This window comes from Jaculus jaculus, chromosome X (genome assembly GCF_020740685.1).
Source record: "Jaculus jaculus isolate mJacJac1 chromosome X, mJacJac1.mat.Y.cur, whole genome shotgun sequence".
Lineage (NCBI taxonomy): Eukaryota > Metazoa > Chordata > Mammalia > Rodentia > Dipodidae > Jaculus > Jaculus jaculus.
In genome coordinates this window covers 44,252,818-44,276,706 of record NC_059125.1, presented here as the reverse complement: position 1 = coordinate 44,276,706, position 23,889 = coordinate 44,252,818, and the positions used below count along the sequence as shown (strand labels likewise).

Below are 23,889 nucleotides of genomic sequence, written 5' to 3'. Positions count from 1 at the left end.
TGCCATGCTCGGCTCGCCACACAGGAAAAACCAGTGCCCAGCTCCAGAAAACATAACAGCAGTCCGGCAACCCAGCCAGCCTACTTGAGCCCACAGGGCACCAAAGAGGGATGCAAGCAGAGCACAGCATAATTGAGACAAAATCATCCAAAAAGGTAACTGGGATTGCACTAGGGAAGGGTCTTACTTGGTCACAAGCTGACTTGGAACCCTCAACAGACCAAAAATCTTAACCTCTTTGTTGATAGAGGATCTGTTTGTTATAATAACTACTCTTGCATAAATACTTGGTGCTGTCTTTCATTGAATGTGTTTCTTGTTTAGTTAAATTTTAGACTCTATCTGTATTTTGTTCCACTCAGCCTTCTTGAATACTCCCATAGCAGGCAAATCCAACCCCTAGGAACACCTTTGTAGATACTCTGAGAGTCTTAAGAGCCACACCTAACACCTTAATCTCCTACCCTGAAGATATATGATATATAACATAAAAATCAATTGATACAGCTAAGAATACCCAGCTAACTAAAAAACCCAAGTATTAACTTAATCCAAGATGCAAAAATATATACATTATAACACAAGAAACACTAAAAATCAAGACAATATAAGTCCACCAAAAAGTATTAATGCATCAGAAATGACCTCCAGTGAGAATGAGTTAGAGGAAATGACTAAGAATGATTTCAAAAAAATGATTGTAAACATGTTCAAAGAAGTCAAAGAACAAATCAAAGGAATCAAAGAGGAAATCATAGGAATCAAAGAAGACACAGGACACCAATTTAATAAAATAAAGAAGTCAATACAAGACATAAATAAGGAAACAGAAATAATAAAGAAAAACAAGTCAGAATTATTAGCAATGAAAAACAAATTTAATGAAATAAAAAACTCTGTAGAAAATCTCACTAGTAGAATGGATGAAGGAGAGAACAGAATATCTAACATACAAGACCAGGTGGCAGATCTAATACAGTCCAACAAAGAGAAAGGCAAAGTAATAGAAAGTATGAATGGGAATTTCAAGATATTTGGGACACTATAAAAAGATCAAACATAAGAATTCAGGGCATAGTAGAATGAGGAGAATTTCACTCTAAATGCATAGTAGGCGTCTTCAACAAAATCACAGAAGAAAACTTCCCCCAAATTGGGAAAGAGGTGCCAATGCAGATACAGGAAGCCTTTAGAACCCCAGCCAGACAAAACCTGGAAAGAACCTCCCCCACCATATTATAATCAAACTACCAAACACACAATCCAAAGAAAAAAATATTGAAAGCTGCTAGAGAGAAAAATCAAGTTACCTACAAAGGCAAGCCCATCATGATTACAGAAGTTTACTCAACACAAACTTTAAAAGCCAGAAGGGCTTGGAGTGATATATTCTAAGTTCTGAAAGATAACAACTGTCAACCAAGGTTACTTTATCCTGCAAAGCTATCCATTCAAATAGTCAAGAAATAAGGACATTCCAGGACAAAAGCAGGCTAAAGAGTATTTGAAGACAAAACCAGCTCTACAGAAAATACTTAAAAGAATCCTCCATGCCGAAGAGAAGTTAAAGCACATATATAAGGAACCTGGGAAAAACAAACAATACTCAAATACTAGTTAACAGAAGAGAGCAAAGGTAGAGCCAGAACAACAAAAAACATGGTAAACATAAATACACACCTTTCAATAATATCTCTTAATATCAATGGCCTCAATGTCCCAACCAAAAGACATAGGTTTGCAGACTGGGTTAAAAAGCAGGATCCTACAATTTGTTTTCTCCAAGAAACTCACCTTTCTACAAAGGATAGACATTATCTTAGGGTGAAATGTTGGAAAATGGTGTTCCAAGCAAAGGGCCTGGAAAATAAGCAGAGGTTGCTATCCTAATATCTGACAAGGTAGACTTCAGTCCAACATTAGTCAAGAAAGATAAGGAAGGTCACTTTATATTGATTAAGGGCACACTCCAACAGAAGGACATTACAAACCTAAACATGTATGCACCTAACATGGGGGCTCCCAAAATCATCAAACAAACGCCATTAGAACTAAGGTCACAGATAACACCAAACACAGTGGTGGTGGGTGACTTCAACACCCTACTCACATCAATTGACAGGTCATCCCAGGAAAAAATAAACAGAGAGGCATCTGGACTAAATGAGGTCATAGAAGGAATAGACCTAACAGATATATACAGGACATTTCATCCAAATGCTGCAGAATATAAATTCTTTTCAGCAGTACATGGAACATACTCTAAAATAGACCATATATTAGGACAGAAAGTTAATCTTAACAAATACAAGAAAACTGAAATAATTCCTTGCATTCTATCTGACCACAATGGAATCAAACTACAAATCAATAGCAAGAAAAGCTATAGATCATACACAAAATCATGGAAACTAAACAATACACTACTAAACGATGAATGGGTCAATGAAGAAATCAAGAAGGAAATCAAAAAATTCATAGAGTCAAACGATAATGAGAACACAACATACCAAAATCTCTGGGACACAATGAAGGCAGTTCTAAGAGGTAAATTTATAGCTTGAAGTGCATATAGTAAGAAATTAGAAAGGTCACACACAAAAGACCTAATGCTTCATCTTAAAGACTTTGAAAATGAAGAACAAGGCAAACCAAACATCAGTAGATGGGAAGGAATAATAAATATTAGGGAAGAAATTAATGAAATAGGAATAAAAAAACAATCCAAAGATTCAATGAAACAAAGAGTTGGTTCTCTGAAAGTATAAACAATATTGATAAACCCTTAGCAAATCTGACCAAAACTAAGAGGGAAGAGACACAAATTAATAAAATTAGAGATGAAAAAGGCAACATCACAACAGACACCAGAGAAATTCAAAAAAATCATAGGGACATACTATAAAAATATATACTCCACTAAGCATGAAAATCTGAAAGAAAGGGATGATTTCCTTGGTTTATATGACCTACCTAAGTCAAATCAAGATGACATTAATCACTTAAATAAACCTACAACAAGTATGGATATCTGAGCAGTTATCAAAAATCTCCCAAATAAAAAAAAGTCCAGGCCCAGTTGGATTCACTCCTGAATTTTACCAGACCTTCAGGGAAGAACTAATGTCATTGCTTCTTAAGCTTTTCCATAAAATTTAAAAAGAAGGAATCCTACTAAACTCCTTCTACGAAGCCAGAATCACCCTGATACCAAAACCAAGCAAAGATAGAACAAAAAAAGAAAATTACAGACCAAACTCCCTCATGAAAATAGATGCAAAAATTCTCACCAAAATATTGGCTAACAGAATACAAGAATATATCCGAAAGGTCATTCACCCAGACCAAGTAGGCTTTATACCAGAGATGCAGGAATGGTTCAACATACATAAATCAATAAATGTAATACATTATATAAATAGATTGAAGGACAAAAATCATATGATCATCTCATTAGATGCAGAAAAAAACATTTGAAAAAGTCCAAATTCTTTCATAAGAAAAGTCCTACAGAGATTAGGAATAGTAGGATCATATCTCAATATAATAAAGGCTATTTATGACAAGCCTACAGCCAACATATTACTAAATGGGGAAAAACTGGAAGCTTTTCCAGTAAAATCAGGAACAAGACAAGGGTGTCCACTGTCCCCACTTTTATTTAATTTAGTACTGGAAGTCTTAGCCATAGCAATAAGGCAAGAGATGCACATAAAAGGGGTACAAATTGGAAAGGAAAAAATCAAGTTATCATTATTTGCAGATGACATGATTCTATACATAAAGGACCCTAAAGACTCCACCAGCAAACTGTTAGAGCTGATAAACATCTACAGCCACGTAGCAGGATACAAAATAAATACACAGAAATCAGTAGTATCCCTATATGCTAACAACAAACACACAGAGAATGAAATCATAGAATCGTGCCCATTCAAAATTGCATCAAAGAAAATAAAGTACCTTGGAATAAACCTAACCAAGGATCTCTACAATGAAAATTATAAAACACTCAAGCGAGAAATTGCAGAGAACACGAGTAAATGGAAAAACATCCCTTGTTCTTGGATTGGACGAATCAATATTGTGAAAATGGCAATCTTACCAAAAGCCATCTAAACATTTAATGCAATTCCCATCAAAATTCCAATGGCATTCTTCATGGAAATAGAAAAACAAAATCCAAAAATTCATTTTGAATCACAAAAAAAAATCAAATATCTAAAATAATATTGAGCAACAAAAATGAGGCTGGCGGTATCACTATACCTGATTTTAACCTATACTACAGAGCCATAGTAACAAAAACAGCATGCTACTGGCACAAAAGCAGACATGTCGATCAGTGGAACAGAATAGAGGACCCAGATGTAAGCCCAGGTAGCTATAGCCACCTGATATTCAATAAAAATGCCAAAAATACTCACTGGAGAAAAGACAACCTCTTCAACAAATGGTGCTAGCAATACTGGATATTTGTAGAAAGATGAAAATAGATTCTTCTCTCTCTCCATGCACAAGAATTAAGTCCAAATGGATTAAAGACCTTAACATCAGACCTGAAACTCTGAAACTGCTAGAGGAAAAAGTAGGGGAAACCCTTCAACATATTGATATTGGCAATGATTTTCTGAATATAACCCCAATTGCTCAGACAATAAAGCCACAGATTGCCTGCTGAGACATCATGAAATTACAAAGGTTTTGTACAGCAAAGGACACTGTGAATAAGCAAAGAGGCAACCTACAGAATGGGGATTAAAACTACGTTGAAATTCCATCTCACTCCAATCAGACTGGCCACCATCATGAAAACAAATGACCATAAATGCTAGTGAGGATGTGGAGAAATAGGAAACCTTCTACACTGTTGGTGGGTATACAATGTGGTCCAGCCATTGTGGAAATCAGTGTGGAGGTTCCTAAGACAGATAAAAATTGATCTGCCATATGACCCAGCTATGTCACTCCTAGGCATATATCCTAAGGACTCATCTCATTTCCTTAGAAGTACGTGTTCAACCATGTTTATTGCCGCCCAATTTGTAATAGCTGGGAAATAGAACCAGTTTAGATGTCCCTCAACTGATGAATGAATAATGAAGATATGGCACATTTATACAATCGAGTTCTACTCAGCGGTAAAGAAAAATGAAGTTATGAAATTTGTAGGAAAATGGATGCATCTGGAAAGGATTATACTAAGTGAGGTAACCCAGGCCCAGAAAGCCAACATCACATATTCTCCCTCATATGTGGGTCTTAGCTACAGATGATTGGGCTTCTGTGTGAGAAGGAAAAAACTCAGTAGCAGATACCAGTAAACTGGAAAAGAGATAGAAAGGAAGGGAGAGGTGTACTTAATAGGATGGTATTGTATATATGTAAGTAGAAGAATAGATTAATGAGGGTGAAAAGGCCCAAAATGAGGTCTGGGGAAGAGATTGAGTAAAGGAAAAGTGGCATGACAGATAATCAAAATCTAAGATGATATAAATAAAACATATATAATCCTACTCTTTTGGACAATGGAACACTCAGGAGATTGTTGCTAGAAAAATTTTCAGTGCCATGGATGGGATACCTTCCACTGAGTTGTTGGCCAGGGAGATCCCTGATGCCCCCAAAGCATTACAGGCCATTGCTGAGGCCCTTGGTTTCCCACCAGGAATAGATGGTAAGACCCTATTGCTGAAGACTCCATATACTTGGGCTGCAAGGCCACTGAGAAATACTGCTGGATCTGAGCGGATAACCTCCTCCATGTAGACCAGCTGACAGAAAGCTGGAAGAAGACATTCTACATGTAGTTCAATGGGAGAAAGAGATACCACCAGTGAAGATACTCATCAATGGACACTGCAAGCCTTTATACTTGGCCAGCCAGGCCAAATGAACCAACTGATGTAATAGTGGCACGTCTGTTATGGGGGAAACCAGCAGCCCTCTAATTGGACTGGAGGCCTGCTCCATTGGAAAGGAATACATCCTTCATACTGAAAACTTAAAACAGGGGTAGGCATGAGCCCTAGGGGTGTAACGTCTGCTGTTGTCTGGCCAAATACATATACTATGCTTATCAAACTGCCCAGTAAGCACTTCTGTTAATGTTCACACCCTTATATTAATGCTACTCTCACTTTTGGTTGAAAATATTCTCTTTTCAGATGGCAGTGACCTTCGGACGACTCAAGGTATCATAGTGATGGAAAGAAATGATCACAGTGCTCAGTACTGCAATATCTGTATCATACCTTCCAAGGCTCAGGGTCTAATGCGGAAGAGGTGGCGGAAAGAATGTAAGAGCCAAAGGAATGACAGGACTCCATACAACATCATCCCTCCAGACACAAAATGGCCTGGATATCCATGACCACACAGTGCCTGACACTACCTACACAAGACCATCATAAGAGGAGGAAAAGATCAAGACTTCAAAAGTAAAAGAGAGACTGATTGAGATGGGGAGGGGGTATGATGGAGAGTGGAGTTTCAAAGGGGTAAGTGGGGGGAGGAAAGGTATTGCCATGGGGTATTTTTTATAATCATGGAAGTTGTTAATAAAAAATTAAAAATTAAGAAAGGATATGTGTGTGTGTGTGTGTGTGTGTGTGTGTGTGTGTGTGTGTGTGTAGTGTATGTATGCATACATACATAATTCCTAAAGAAAGTCAAAGTAATGAAGTAATCCAAGACATGAAAATCCCAACACAGTAACATAAGAAATTCCAAACACCAAGGCTACATAACCCCTCCAAAAATTATGAATCCTACAATGATGACCTCCACCGAAACTGAATGAGATGGAATTTCTGACAGAGAATTCAAATGAATGCTTATAACATACGTTCAGATCTTCAAAGAATAATGAAAGAAGGAAAAAAAATCCTGAAGGAATCTTCAGAACATGGGAAAACAGCAAAATAATAATAATAATAATAAGGATATTGATTAAGATAAGAGGGAGGAAGTAAAAATACCAAAGAAAAATCAATCAGAATTACTAGAAATAAATTACACAATAAGTCAAATTTAAAACTCTACCAATAAAATGGATCAAGGAATGCACAGACTATCTGAGCTTGAAGACAAATTGGAAGACCTGGAACATTCTAACACTGAGAAAGATATTTTAAAAAGAAAGTAGTATCATGAATTTCAGGATTATTCAGCACACTGTAAAGAGATCAAATGTAAGAATTCTAGGCATGGAAGAAGAAGAAATTCAATATAAATGCTTAATAAGTATTTGCAACAAAATCATAAGAGAATGGTATTTAAAATCAAGTTTTAGCTGAATATTTATCGAAATATGAAATATTTGGAGTATATTTGATAAAATCCAAAATGGTTTTAAAAAAAATAGGTGATATGATGCTATTGTTTGGAAGAAAAATACAGAAAAATGAAGAAGAGAGAAGAAAGAGAACACAGGATGAGAGATAAAATGTAGAAGGGAAGAGGGAAAAACCAACAATAGGATAATGAATCCTGAAATGGCTCAAGATGAGGATATCACAAGGGATTTCTCATTTGATTTGGTTTTTTCTCTGTTTCAGCAAATTTTCTAGATTTTTGTAATTGAAAACTTATTTGAGACTGGAAAATTTACTTAGAAACCTTTAGGCAATAGGATCACAAATATTTTTTTCTTGATATTTCTTATACATTTTAGTATTTTTACAGGAAGCATAAATTATTTTCATTCAAAGGAGCAAATGCCTTTTTACACAAGAGATACAGGATAACTCTCTTTTTTATTCATTTGAGGGGGGAAAGCAGGAAAGAGAAAGAGAATACATGAACCATGACCTTCAGCCACTGCAAACAAACTCCAGAAGCATACACCACCTTGTACATCTGGCTTACGTGGGTCCTTGGGAATTGAACCTGGGTCCTTTGGCTCCGCAGGTAAGTGCTTTAACTATATGCAATCCCTCCAGCCCATGGGATATGCTTTATATTTAGCATTTTATGTAGTACTTGAACAATGATATGAAACATTATTATACTAAAGATCTTGTCTGAATAATCCAGAATAGATAAAAAGTTCAAAATGGATAAAACTTAAGCAGTGAGTCCCATGTATGAAATATGGTTCTTAGTTATTTCCAAGGAAACTGTAACTGAAATCAAATTTTCACCTTAATTTCTACCTGTTTTTTATGGAAGTTCATGGGGTACTAAGGCTTACCTGCAAGATATTCTCATGCTATGAACTTGAGGGTTCAATGAACAATAATTGATATGTGACTAAATCCAGAAATATTAAGAATATTTACAAGGTTTGTACATATTTTACAGCATCTTACAAATTCAGAAAATGTTATAGTAAATAATGTATTTATTTCACCTTTGCTTACTATTAACTCATGTTGAACAACTTTTCAATGAATAAAATTAAAAGTAATGAGGGACGGCATTACATAGGTCAAACTCTATCAAATATAGAACATAATGACTTTTAATTTAAACAGTAGCCGTATGATGCATTAATTATTTGAATATTCATTTGGCAGATTTTAAAATGTGAAGTTCAAAGAGTTTAAGTAATTTGTTCAAGTTTTTAATAAGTAGTAGAGCCACAAAAAACTAGGTTTATCTGCGCCTAAGCTCCAAGTACTTCATAGTATCTTGCTTAGTGATTCTACCAAAACAGAACATTATCTCACAAAATTTCATTTACATGGTCACTAAAAGACACATACTCACTAGAATGTCAGACATCAGCACTATTTTTAAATACCAGAGTAAGAAATTAACCTAAAGCACATTAGAAGCTGGACAGATCAATATATTGTGATGTACTTAGGTGCATCACCTGGAATCCTCTATGGGAATGGGACCAAATTGACACAATAATATGTAATAAATAGATGGATATTGCAAAAATGATATTTAGCAAAAGAATCCGGATCCAAATGAGTATACATTAAATTTTTTTATTTAAAACATACAATAGACGTTGGGAGATTGTTCAGTTAGTAAAATGCTTGCTTCACAAGATAAGGACCTGTGTTTTATCTCCAGAACCCACATAATATTGCTGAATATGAAGGTGCAAGCCTGTAGTCTCCATGCAGGGAAGTTGAGAAAGGAAGATATCTAAATCTCACAGCCAGACAGTCTAGCTAATCAGTGAGTTCTAGTCCAATGACAGACCCCTTCTCAAAAGGAGGTGGATGTCTTACACAAGCATCCACACATACACAAATACAGGAATGTACACACGCGTGTGTTTCCACACATGCGCGCATGCACACACACACAAATGCATTACAAACAAGCAATAAATAGCCCAAAGAAATGCATGGTTTCAAAATCAGGTCTCCTTTATGGCTGGGAGGGTGGTAAGTAAAAGCACTAGAGGTCTTTCAGCCATTTCTTGATCTGGGTTCTGATTACAAGAGTCCGTCAACTTTGTGGGATTTCATGGATTTGTATAACACGAGAATATTTGGCATGCATTTACATATGGCTTGTGACTCTAGACACAGCAAGTAGAAAGGCTCCTTCATTACCATGGGTTTACACCTTTATACACCCACCATGAATAGGAAATATTATAACTAAGAAACACACCAACATACCTAGCCTGCTGAAGGTCCTTCCTTGGGAACACAGAATAATATAGAGTTCAGCCTCATGAATGTGGGGCTGACTGAGAATTGTGGTTCCCTGCCATTGCCTAGCATTAAGAAACAATATCCACAGCCTACCTACCCCTAAAAAAGCCAAATTTAAAAATTGAACTTTGATTTCTAATGAATACGTATAACTTTTACATAACCATGTGTGTCAAGGACCTTTTAGAGTTGATGACCAACATCTGGTTAAGTGTCTACTCCTGGAGTAACCTAAAACACATCCCGCATTAAGGAAAATAGCACAAAGAGACAAAGGGAAATCCTGGAAATACTGATCTGAAAATGATCTGCTACCTGAGACACAATTAGCCCTGGGGAGTGACAAATAATATGCTATAACAAGCTTGCTTGGTTACCTTTCTATCAGAATTCAGAACCACGGTATATCTGTTTGGACAGCAGGAAAATGCCTGCTTTAATAGCACCACCTGCAGAATTAAATTTAACCAATCAAGTTGGGAAATTGCCATTTTCAGATAATTATTATTTAGCCAGCTTCTAACTTCACAGCTCTGCAGCCATTTGAGGACAAGGTCTCAAGCTGCCACAGGGTGTGGTGTTGGAGCTGGTCTATTTTAACTTAATGATCTGGAAGAGGAAATAACCAGCATGGTAATGGCATTGCAAATGATGCTAAATTTGGAGAGTTGCAAATGCTAATATAAAGGCAGAGGAACAAAATGGGAAGACTTTGCTGGAAAAAATCTAGACTTTAGTGAATAATGCTAGTCTATTGAATTGCCAATTGTTGGCCCTGGTACAGGATTCCTGAGCATATCTCTCTGTGTTAAAAAATAAAGGTCTGATATGAAATACAACTGAATGTCCTATTTTAGCATTACTATTGCAATTTTAAATAAACCTTTTAAAATTTTAGAATAGTCTCATAGTTACAGAAAAATTTGTGACTATAGTGGAGAGTTCCCATACATTCCACGCTCAGTTTCCCCTGTTATTAAACATCATACATTAGCATGGCATATTTGTCACAACTAATGAGCCAATATTGGCATGTTGTTATTTTTAATCTGTATTTTAAATTATAAATTGACAAATTATAGCAACTATGTATGGAGTACAAAGTGATAATTTATTAATACAATATGAAAAAATTAAGTCAAGCTAATTAGCATATTCATCACCTCTAATACATACTTTTACATGAGAACATTTAAGATTGACTTATTGCTTCTGAAATATGCTTCACTGTTTAGTATATGTACCACACTGGAATATATCTCAAATAAACAAACTCCCCTGAAATTGAAGCCTTGTTTGCTCTGCTCTTCATCATCCCATTCTCTCCATCCTATGATCCTACTTTGCTTCTTCAAGTTTATTTATTTTAAATTCTATGTATAAATGACACCATGTGGTATTTTTTCTGTCTGAATTATTTCTCTTAGCATAATGTTATTCAATTCCATCCATGTTGTGGCAAATGACAAAACTTCACTTTATAAAGACTAAGTCTCATTCAGTTATGTAGATATTCCACATTTTCTTTATGTGTTGGTGCACACTTTTTAGGACTTGGCTACTGTGGGTAGTGTCACAATGAACATGGGAGCTCAGACATCTCTTCAACATATTAACTTCAAAACTTTTGGGTAAGCACTCAGAAAGATGGATCACATGGAAATTCCAATATTTACTTTTTTTCTGTTTTTTCGAAGTAAGCTCTCACGCTAGTTCAGGCTAACCTGGAATTCACTATACAGTCTCAGGGTGGCCTTGAACTCAAGGCAATCCTCCTACTTCTGCCTCCCCTATTCTGGGATTAAAGGCACGCACCACCACGCCTGGATCCAATATTTATTTTTTGAGTAACATTTATATTATTTTTTATAATGGCTATACTAATATAATCGCATCAACAGTGCAAAGGCTCCCTTTCCTTCATCTTAACCAACATTTGTATTTTTGTTGTTTTTGTTTTTACAAGGTAGGGTCTCACTCTAGTCCAAGCTGACCTGGAACTCACTATGTACTCTCAGGGTAGCCTCAAACTCCCGGCAGTCCACCTACCTCTGCCCAAGTACTGGGATTAAAGGCATGCGCCACCACGCCCAGGAACACTTTTATTTTTCAATAATAGATGTTCTTACTGATGTGAGATGGTATCTCATAGTGCTTTTGGTTTGCAATTTCTTGGATGATTTTTTTATATAAATGTTAGTCATTTATATGTCTTCTTTTGTTAATCAATTATTTTAAATTCCTTGGCCAATAATTCTATGCCTAAGTCTATTTTAGTGGTCACCTTTATCTTCAGATTGTGTTTTCCTTGTCATTTGCTGTTAAAAGAAATTAGAACTTTTTATTGGAGAATGGGATTGAAGTAAATTGGAGAATTCACACTTACTTGGTGGGTGTCTAAAATGTTCTAAAACACTACATGCCAGAGATCTCAAAAATCTGCCAGTGTCCTTGTTTTTGTCTCTTCTCTAAATGTCCTTACCAAAGTACTCCTCTTCAGAGACAGCTTATGTTTTGTAGCTCTTTTAGGTACAAGTCATTATTATATTGGCTTTCTGTTGGTATGGAGTTAGTTGGTGAGTGGGGAGCTTTCAGGTCTTTGTCAAAAGTATTGTTCCAGTGGTACAAATTTTCCCCTTCCTTTCCCTATTTTTTTTCTTTCTCCTTTATGTGAGATAAGATGAAGAATAACTTTATTCAGGCTGAATAAGGTATTAGAAAGTTTTCTTCTCTGGGAGAATTGGCCTTTGTTATAAACAAAACCCTGGGAGAATTTAATAGTGATTATGATTCTCATTCATCTGCCCCAACCACGAAGGCAATCTCTCTCCAGTCTTTACCAGGAAATCTGTTAGGCTTCTAGATATAAAACTCAAAATGTTTTTACTCCACGAAGGCTATGGTTCCATGAGATTTTTACTCTCATGTTGGTCTGCTTTCACTCCCAAGAAATAAATCAATGCTGTCATTAAGTTCTGATCAATTTATGTTTCCAAAGGCTTCTGCTCTATGTTAGGAGATCTCAGCTGTAACTGTTAGAATGCATCTGTCTTTACAGATTCCAGGGTAAAAGTTGGCCCTTTAAACTCAGTTCTATAATGAGTTCAAGAATGTTGATTTTCAACTTCTCTAGACTTTTCTTCTAATAAGAATAGATGTAATAACTTCCAAGCTTTCTTCATGTCACATCTGAGACAAATATCTGCCCTGTTTTGATTTTTAATAAATTCTTACTACTAAAGAATGTCAAATAGTATAATTATAAAAGGATTCTTGGGAAGTATTACTTGGGTACCTAAAAATGTTTGTAGCTGATTAATTTGATTGACAACTAATTATATGCCTACTTTGTGCCAGGTAGGATTCTAAAAACTGTGATTACTTCACTGAATAATGGAAAGTTCCTCCTTTATAAAACTTATATTCTAGACAGAAAAAAGCATAAATGCTAATAAATACTATAAAGTAAAATAAAATTGGGTATGGTAAAGGAGAGTGATGAGGTAGATATTGGGGATACTAAAGAGAATTGACAGAAAATGGGCCCTCTGAGAGGATAAGCAAAGAAACCTAAAGGAAATAGAAGTGCTCCCATAGGATATGGGAAAGAAAAATGTTTACAGAACACAAAGGAGGCCAGTGTGCCTAGAATGCAGTGTTCAAATAGAGTCACAGAAGAGGAAGCAGTAGGAAGCCTCCACATTTTGGACTTTTTTTTTGAATAGCCTCCAAGTTATTTATTTGAGTTTTAAATATCTTTTCTAAGCACCCAGACTCAGTTCCAGCATTCCTTGGTGTAAGGCAGAGGGTAGCATGGTAGGCTGGAGGTGCCACATGAGCTGTGTAGTACTTGAGGCTGTTAAGAAATGCCCAGGCCTGGGGAGATGGAGATGGTGGTCATTGGTGAACATGACAACAGGTCTCATCTTGCAGAGGGGAAGAGGGTGACTATGTGAGATTAGAATTTGGGGTGGTATCAACAGGAGTTCTCCTGGCATTGAAGAGTCAGAGACTTAAGGGTGTTGGGTATCCAGGGACTTGAATCCTTTTCATTGGCCAGTTCCCTAGAAGCCATATCAAGAAGGACTACATGCTTTAGAATGTTAGCATCTTCAAGATGAGGATGTGTGTTAGTGCTGGCCTATCTTTCCATTTCTAGAAGTGTGACATTGGTCCTCTTTGGGCTTTAGCCACCTCATCCAAAGAACAAAGGTGGTCTCTGTCTTTTCTACAGTAGGGGTACACCAACCAAGCTCACATACGCTGAGGTATGGGAGTGCCTTGAGAAGTGTCATGTAGTGTGAGCTGGATCTTATAAGCTATTCATTTCCACAAGGCCTCAGCCACCCTGTCAGTCAGAACCTGCCAGTAAGGAAGAGTCTTCATCCAGTAGGAACCAAGGGGAACTGGAGGATTTAATAGTTGAGCCCACTTTGCTTTCATCTTTGGTTCCATCTCTCACCCAGGATAGGAGGGCAAGGGCCTAAGAGAAGACTGCTGAGGCCCCTTATTTCGTTCACTGTTAGAACTGGAAAACTGTTTCCTCCTGTAATAGGTCTCAATACATCCGTGTCTCAGGCAGCAGATCTCAGAGATGGCATCTCCTGCGGCCAAGCCCTGCTAGTAGCAGGCCAGCATGGTACCAGTGGGGCTGAAGCCCAGGACACAGTGTACTCCCAGGGCCTCTCCCCCAGCATTGGCCTTGTCCACTGTCTTGATGAATTGGTCGACCTGGTCGGAGGATGGAGGGTAGAAAACTGGGATTCAAAGTCGGGACACTGTGAGACCAGGACAGCTGTTGCTGTGCGGGGTCCGGTGCTCCATCAGGGACACCAGGAACTGGTAGTGCTGGGGGAGCCGCGGCAGCGCCAGCCGGCCCGGGAGTACCCACAAGAAGTTGGGGGACTGCACGCCACCCATCCTCTGGGGACTCCTGGCCCAGGGAACCCGCTCCATGCCCTGTATGGGTGCCAACCGGGCCACATGGGCTGGGCCAGGAAAGCCTGTTTGTGTGGGACTCACCTGGGGAGGGGCCACGTTTGGGCATTTATGAGCAATGGTGAGGATTTGAACTTTTCCTCTAAGTGTGGTGGAAAACCACTGGAGAATTTTTAACAAAACAGTGACAATACCTGACATATTTCCAAAAGGCCAGTCTGACTAAAGCATTGAATGAATGACTACAGGAGTATAGAGGACAGAGATCAGTTAGGTGCCACTGGCATAATCAGGCCAGAGATAAGGTGGAGGCTTAGAAATAAGGAAATGTGATCAGATTTTAGAGTTATTTTGAAAACAGAGATGATAGAGTTACTGACAGAGATTGGTTATATCATTTAACCTTAGTAAGATGAGGGAGACAAAACTTATGGAAGATGAAGGTCACCAACCATGCACAGCTTATCTAGGTCACTACACTGAGTGGCAAAGAAAAATGGAAAACCAAATCTGTCAGTCTCCAAACCTTAAATTTTGACTCTCTATCATAGCCTGTTAGCATTCTAAGGAATATTTTTCTATATTTAGCCCAACAGTTGACTTCACAAATAATGAAGTTTAAGTTTAAGATGCATTTTCTAGGTCCTATAATTTGCTAGGTATAGAAATGAAATGAAAGACCCTGTTGGGCATAACCAAGTGAGTCTCTTTCTACTATACCATACATTATTTTCATCTGATAAGTGAAAATATACGGCCCAAAGTAGCAGGTTAATTAAATCTAAATTCATAATAACATAGTTCTGTTGCAAAACTCCTGGCATATGGGCCATCTTGGAGGGGGACATTGCAAGAGCAAGATCGGTGATATTTCATATATTGCATTTTAGACACTACATATACTTTTCCTCATTCGTCATTTTCCTCATTCCCCATACCTTTCTATGGAAAGCTTTTAAACAACAAAATTAAAACAGACATTAAAACTAACAAAATCCATGAAGTCAACCAGTTCTAAACTACCTAAGAGTGTCATGGGGCTGGAAAAAGATTTGACTTCCCTGCATTTTGGTAGAATCCTTTGGGTATTTTAGTGCCAGTTGTGAATGTTTTGTTCTATGGAATGGCTTAGTCCAAAGAAGCAGCATTGTTCTGTTCATCTTATCTGTCTTATTTCATCTAGAAAAGGCATTCTGGTGTGTGTGTGGGGGTGGGGGGGTGAATGAAAACTAAAGACCTTGGAAATAAATTGAGAACTTTTACATTTTAGAAAATACTTTTCATAATTTGAAATGCTTATTAGTCCTTCTAATTCAAGTCAATATATTATCATTAAGGCCTTGCTGCATGTCATTAACTGGGGTGAGAAATTTATGCATTGTTTACATAAACCTTTATATAAGCAAGCTTAAGAGGTAGGCAATACTTACCCCAACTTTACAGGTAAAGTGACGAAGTCAGCTGATTTGAATGCCTCGACTTGCAAAACCTTTTTATCTTTTAAGGCTTACCTGTTAAAGGTGCTTGCTTGCAAAGCCTGATGGTCTGGATTTGATTCCCCAGAATCCACTTAAAGCCAGATGCACAAAGTGGCATATGCATCTGGAGTTCATTTGCAGTGGCAAGAGAGGCCCTGGCATGCCCATTCTATCTCTCTCTATTTCTCTTTCTCATTATGAATAAATGAATAATATATACTTCAGCATAGTCTAAATCCTTACACAGATCTTTCACGTCAAATTTGTTACTTAATTCTGTTTACTTGTGACAACAGCCCTATAAGATCCTTTCCAATAGCATCTATGCATGCCACTGGGAGGGAAAGATTCTCTCCCCATGGTGGGGAGAATTATGAAATGCATGAAACCTAGCAAAGGTCAAAAAAAATTGACAGCAGTTCATTAATTAAATATACTCATTGCCTAGGGGAGGAAGCCACTATATTATGCAGGGTCACAAAAAGGTTATACTCTGTAAGAACCAACCTTTATAATATCAATTTGAAGATAGGAGACTCCTTGATTCCTATGGGAGGATGAAATAACCTTGTTTGAACAACTCAAGGAGCTGCCAGAGGACAGGAACACACTACTCTTGCTTATTCCCAATGATTAGGAGAAGTTTCCCTGAGTTTTCATGTCCATAGGAGTAGTGAGGGAAAGGACACTTGTAGTCAATCCACTCAGCGCTCTCCTTATTTTACCGGATACCAAAGCAGAACATATTAATACTTATCACATAATCTCTATTAGACTAGCAAAGAAAATGGACTCAGAAAGCCTCAGTCATGGTCATGATTGAGGTATCATAGATACTGAAAGTTTGAGTTTAACCTCAGATTTCTCTGACCTGAATGTCATATATAGTTAGCAAGTATGTTCAGTTTCTGACCAGCATTTGAATGTGATTTTTGAGAAATATGAATCTACCAAGAAAAGAATATAACATTTTCCAGCCGAAAGTAATTTATAAAAGAATATTTCTGTTCCACATACTCAAGATTTACTAGCATTTTGTTGGAAAGACTCATGCAAATACTTTGTCATCATTGGTTCATGCCAAGGTCTCTTCATCTGTCCATGTGTATTATTTAACAAATTTAAGCTATGACTTGTCCTAATCCACTCAAGTCCCAGGTAAAGTACAGGTAAAATTTCACCAAGGTCTTGATTATGTATATTGTCATTATTTATTTACTTATTTTATTTATTTATTTATTTTCATTTTTGTTTTATTATTATTATTATCATTTGGTTTTTCAGGTAGGGTCTCACTCGAGCCCAGGCTGACCTTTATGTGGGTTCTGGGGTTCTGAACTTAGGTACTCAGTTTGCATGGCAAGTATTTTACCCACCAAGCCATTTCCTCAGCCTGGCAATTTCTTTAATCAAACAATGGGATATGGCATTTAATGGTTAAAAATTAACAGTTTTGACAATTAAAATCCCATACTGATTGAATAGTAAAATCTTGATGAATGCAACACATTTTCTCTCAGATAATTCTTACAGCCCTTAAGTGTCTGTGACTTAGGGTTACATGAAAAACATGACTTTTCTCTCAGTTACTTTGATATTCAGATTGGCTAATTAATGGAGAGTCCTGGTTGACAAAATGCCAGATACAGGCATAATATGCTTAAGTCAACTGGATAGTAGGGCCAGAATTATTTGTCTTTTAGAAATGTTCATAGCCTCTGTCATTTCAAAGGATTGTGGAGAGGATAATAAGTATATCTATCTGTTTCAGAGTCTTCAAAGATCAACCTTCAACAAACCCTCAAGTATTAGTGTTGAGAACAAGAAAATAGCTCATCTAGTTGGCTCACTTTTGCCATTGGCTGAGGAAGAGGAGCCTAGGGAAATGAGTATGTCTCATTGTGTCTCATCACCACCCAGCAGTGAAGAGGATGAAAGGTACGAAGGCAGACCAGAAAAGGAGGAGGAGGCCTGCTGGGGCTGAACAGCCCACTTATTTTCTCTATTTGAAAGCTGAGAATGATATGGAATCCTGGAATATTACCTCCTGCAGCTCCTATTCAGTGAGAGGGTAGCTTGCTCCAGGAGTCTAACCCTACCAACAACAATCGAGTTGTACCTCAGGTTAGCCCTTAGCTGATTTATATTATAATAGTGAATTTTTAAAAATAATTTTGTTAACTGATATGTAAAAATGCAAAATGACACATTTATGGAATATCATATGCTTTTTCAATACATGCATGTATCATATGTTTAAATCTACATAAATATATTTGTCTACCCAAACATATCATTTTATGGTAAACATAATCAAAATCCTTTACTTTCCTTTCTTGGGATATATAGTTCATTATCTGTATTCAATATATGATATAATAGCATATCACAGGCTCTTGTTCCTATCTAAATATAACTTCTCCCCTAACACCTTCTCCATATCTACTCTCATCAGATTCTGGTAAATTAACAACATTTTGTATCCCATGATCACTTACTATTTACCTTTCTTTTCTTGTCTCATTTCACTTAATGCCATCCAGTTCCATCCGTACTGTCCCAAATGATAGGATTTCATTCTTTTTGTGTCTTAGTATTCCCGTGTGTATATATTCCACCCTTGCTTTACCTATTCATTAGTTAGTAGATTCTTAGGCAATTCCATTTCTGGGCTATTAAGAATAGTGCACAATGAACATAAGAGCAGATGTCTCTTTAACATAATGACTTCATTTCCTTTGGATAATATCCAGTAATGACATTGCTAGATCATATAGTAATTCCATTTTCACTTCTTTGATGAGCTTCCACACAATTTTCCAAAATGACTATAATAACTTATATTCCTACCAATAGTATTCAAGGGCTTTTTCTTTTCTTATTAATTAGTTTTGTATTCAGCAAATACAGGCACTTTGGTACCATTATTAGGCTCATCCGTGACTTACCCCCTTCCCTTGGCCCCTCCTTGTTGAGGTATGTGGGCCATGCATTGTGGAGTTAGCCCTCAGTTATGGGTAGGATAAATGTCTCTGCATATCATGACCCAACATGTGGCTCTGACATTCTTTCTGCCCCCTCTTCCACAAAATTTCAAGGGCTCCCTTTTCTCTTCATCCTCTCCAACACTGGTCATTTTTGTTTTTAAGGATAACAACTATGCTACCAGGAGGAAGATGACATCATATTGCAATTTTAATCTGAATTTTCCTAATGATTAGTCACTCCAGCATAATGCCATATGGTTAGCAATTTGTGCACCTTCATTTGAGAAATGGCTATTTTGTTCAATTGTCAATTCTCTTTCATTGGGTTATTTGCAGGGATTTTCTGCCATTGAATTTTTGGGGTTCCTTATTTATTGTGGGTATTAGCCCCTAGTTATATGTATAATTTGCAAATATTTTCTATTATTACATAGGAATCTTTGACTGTGCTAATTTGACTTCCATTTTTCTAACACGGATCCCCCTTATTTCTTTTTATTACCTGATTACCCTGGCTCAAACTTCCAGAACTGGTGAATATGAAAGTCAGGTCAAGATGGCGCCTGTTGTAATCCTAGCATTCAAGAGGCAGAAGTATTGTCATTTGGGCAAGACCTAGGGAGGCTACATCATGAGTTTGAAGCCATCTTGGGGTACAGAGTGAGATACACTCTCAAAACACAACCTGGTAAAAACACCATCTATGTTTTATTCCAGATCTTTAAAAAATATGTATTTATGGACTGGAGAGGTGGCTTATCAGTTAAGCACTTGCCTGTGAAGCCTAAGGACCCTGGTTCGAGGCTCGGTTCCCCAGAACCCATGTTAGCCAGATGCACAAGGAGGCACACACATCTGGAGTTCCTTTGCAGTGGCTGGAGGCCCTGGCGTGCCCATTCTATCTCTCTATCTGCCTCTTTATATCTGTCACTCTCAAATAAATAAATAAAAATAAAACAAAATAATTTTTTAAATGATGTATTTATTTATGAGAGAGTGAAAGACAAATAGAGAGATGAGGGCCTCTAGCCACTGCAAGCCAACTTCAGACTTGTGTGACACCTGTGCATCCGGCTTTTTGTGGGTAGTGGGGAATCAAATCTTGCTCCTTAGGCTTTGTAGGCAAGCACCTTAAGCACTGAGCAATTTCTCCAACCCTACTTCAGATCTTAAAGAGAAAGCTTTCAGCTTTTCCTTGTTCAATATAATGTTAGCTGTTGATTTACAATACCTGTTCTTTGTTCTGTTGACGAATATCCCTTCTATACTTAAAATCACTCATCATGTTGTTTTTTATTACATAAACTTTCTACAACTGTTGGGTTGACCATGTGGTATAGCATGTTTATTGATTTGTATGTATTAAAACATCTTTGCATCCTAGGATCAATTCTACTTGCTAATGGTGAATAGTGTTTTGAATGTGAATATGCTGTTAGATTCAGTTTGCCATGATATGATCAAATATTTTTGCATCTATGTTCATCAAAGATCAACTTCACTTTTCATTTACTGTTGTGTTCATTGATTTGGGGATCAAAATAATGCTGGCCTGATAAAAGTAGAGTATTGGTATTTTAGTCACTCACTTCTCTGGTTTTTAATATTATATTTTTCTTCTAGTAATCCTGAGTCTGTGTTCTTCTCATGTTTCTAGTTCCTTGACATACAGCAGCAGGATACTTATTTCTGTTTTGTTTTGTTTTTTTCTGTGTTGTTTGCTGTCAAGTTCCCTCCTTTTGCATTTACAGTATTCCATAAGTTTTAGTATGTTGTAACTCTATTTTCATTTGTTTCAAGAAATCTGTTAGCATTCTTCTCAATTTTTTTCCCTTCAGCATTGGTTGCTCATAAATTAGCTGCTTAATTTTCATGCATTTTTAGTTTCCATTTTTTCTTAGTATTAATTTTCAGTTTTATTACATTATCATCAGAAAGATGCTCAAGGTGATTTCACTTTTTAATTTTTTTGTTTATTTTTATTATTTATTCGATAGCAAGAGAGAGAGAGAGAGGATGGGTACACCAGGGCCTCCTGCCACTGCAATAAAACTCCAGATGCATGTGCTATTTTGTGCATCTTGCTTATGTGGGTCCTAGGGAATGGAGCCTTGAGCTGGGGTCCTTAGGCTTCACAGGCAAGTGCTTAACCACTAAGCCATCTCTCCAGGCCCTTAAAATTTACTATGAAGAGCCAGGTGTAGTGACACAGGCCTTTAATCCCAGCACTCAGGAGGTAGAGGTAGGAGGATCCCCATGAGTTTGAGGCCACCCTGAAACTACATACTGAATTCCAGGTCACTCTGGGTTAGAGAGAGACCCCACCTTGAAAAACCAAAAAGATATACTATGAAGACCTGTTTTTGGTCTATCATATTTTCAATAATAAAATGGCCTATGCACTGATGAGAAGAATCTTTATTCTGCAGATGTTGGGTGGAATATTTTGTAGATGCCCATTAGGTTCATTTGGTCTAAAGTGTAATTTAATTTTTAATTTCTTCTTTGGTTTTTTGAGGTAGGGTCTCACTCTAGCCCAGGCTGACGTGGAATTCACTATGTAGTCTCAGGGTGGCCTTGAACTCATGACAATCATCCTAACTTCTGCCTCCCAAGTGCTGGGATTAATTTCTTTTTTTTTTTAAAGATGTTTTATTTATTTGGGAGACAGAAAGAAAGAGAGAATGGTGCACACCAGTGCTTCCAGCCACTTCAAGTGCATTCCAGATGTATGTGCCACCTTGTGCATCTGGCTTACATAGGTCTTGGGGAACTGAACCTGGGTCCTAAGGCTTCACAGGCAAGTGCCTTAACCACTAAGCAATCTCTCCAGCCCTAATTTTTAATTTCTCATTGATTTTTCTGTCTAGGATCTGTGTCTGTTGCTAAAAGACATTTAAATATTCTACAATTATTGGATTAAAGTATATATTTCCCTTTAGTGTATTAATATTTGAGTGTTCTGATTATATAGACACACACACATATGTACATGTAACATACATCTTGTGTTTTATATAATGAACTTCTTCCTTTTCCTGAATTGAGTCTTTTATCATCATGTAATGAACTTCCTTGTCTATCTTTACTATGTTTTAGTTCATTTATTCTACCTGATGTAAGTATTGTTCCTTTTGTTCTTTTATGGATTCCATTTACAAGAGATAACTTATTCTGTACCTTGACTTTCAGTCTTATAGGTATAGTATTTTCTTGTAAGCACCATATATTACTATGGAATGAAGCCATAGTTTCATGCAGACTAGATCAGTGCTTTGCATCCTGTTAGTTATCTTTGTTTTGTACACGGAGATTTTAATCCATTTAAGATAGTTATCAATGGAAAGTTCTCACTGAAAACATTTTAACTTGTTTTCTGGTTTTATTCTATTTCCATTCTTCTTTTCCTCTCATGAAGTCATCATTTGTGGTTAAGTGGTTTAATCTAGTAATGTTTCTTGCTCCGTTGCTTTTTAATTTTTTATTATTTATTGATATTTTAATAAAAAGGTTGTACTTTTACACCCCCTCTCCCTGCTGAGGGACTCCTTTGGTGTGGTTATTAGATTCATTATAAGTACCAAGAGGTCATGAGATGGCTCACTTCCACCTCATCTGCCTAGGCCCAGAAATCATTACAGAGGAAGCAGTGATAGGCATTCTGCTTTCACGGCTATCCTGGAAACCAGTTGCAGGGAAATGGTAACAGACACTGTGGTCACTCAAACCTCATCAAAACATAAATCCATTATACATAATAAATTGGAATATTTATTTCAACACTAAATCAGAAAAAGCAAACACTAAGTCAGATCCCTATCTTGCCTGCCAAGAGCCTCTGGGTAGGTAGGAATAGCTTGAGGTACTGTCCCCCTCATTATTATTTGTCTACTAGAGGTCTTTTTTTTTTTGCTTTGCTGTTAATCATGAGGCATACAGAAAGCACATCTTGCTTATAAAGAAAAATTTTGGAATATAATATTAACATGATTATAAAGATAAGCATACAAAACCTGAAGATACAGAGAAAATACTTCTACAAAACTTGACTTTCATTCTTCCATATTTTCAAAGTATTTATTTCTGTGTGTGTGTGTGCATGCATGCATGCATGAGAAGATGTGCATGGTATATGCGTGCTGTGAACATATCTGTGGAGGCCAGAGTAGACCTTTGGGTGCCTTTCTGTATCTCTCATCCATGTAGGTCCTTTTCAACAAGGTCTCAGTCTCAACCTGGAGCTGTCATTTTCCATTAGTGAGTTCCAGTGATTCATTAGGCTCTGGCTCCTCACTCCTTGAAGACTGGCAATACAGAGGTGCATGAGCATACCTTGATTTTTTGTATACATTCTGGGGGAACTCAACTTTAGCAGATCCTGAGCTTCCCAAGCCCTCATGTTTAAGCAGCAAGTGCTCTGAACTGCTGAGCCATCTTCTCAGCCCTGATGTCTCTTCCCATTTAAAGGATTTCCATTATCATTTCTTAAAGGCCAGGTCTGGTGGTCATACATCATCTCAGCTTTTGTTTACCCAGGAATGTCATTATGTAATGTAGTTTCTAAAGGAGAGATTTAATGAACACAGTATTCTTGATTGCTGGCTTTTTTCCTTTATTTAGAATAAAAATTTCATTTTATTCTCTTTTGGCCTATAAAGTTTGTGTCAATTTATAAGTTTGCAATGAGAAATAAGTTCTTAGATGGATTGGAAAAAATGCACTTGGCAGAACCAACATTCTCTCAAAAATATTTATTATTGTTGTGTACTGAAAAATGGAGCACAAAGACATCAGGTCTTAGTTCCTGGAACCTGGAAATGCTACTGGTTATTTGTAAAATGAGACTTTGTGAATGTGATC

General features: G+C 37.0%; 1 pseudogene; it reads right to left on the bottom strand.

Moving 5' to 3' along the window:
• Positions 1-14,133: 14,133 nt before the first annotated feature.
• On the bottom strand, positions 14,134-14,765 carry LOC101603421 (annotated as a pseudogene).
• Positions 14,766-23,889: the final 9,124 nt, after the last annotated feature.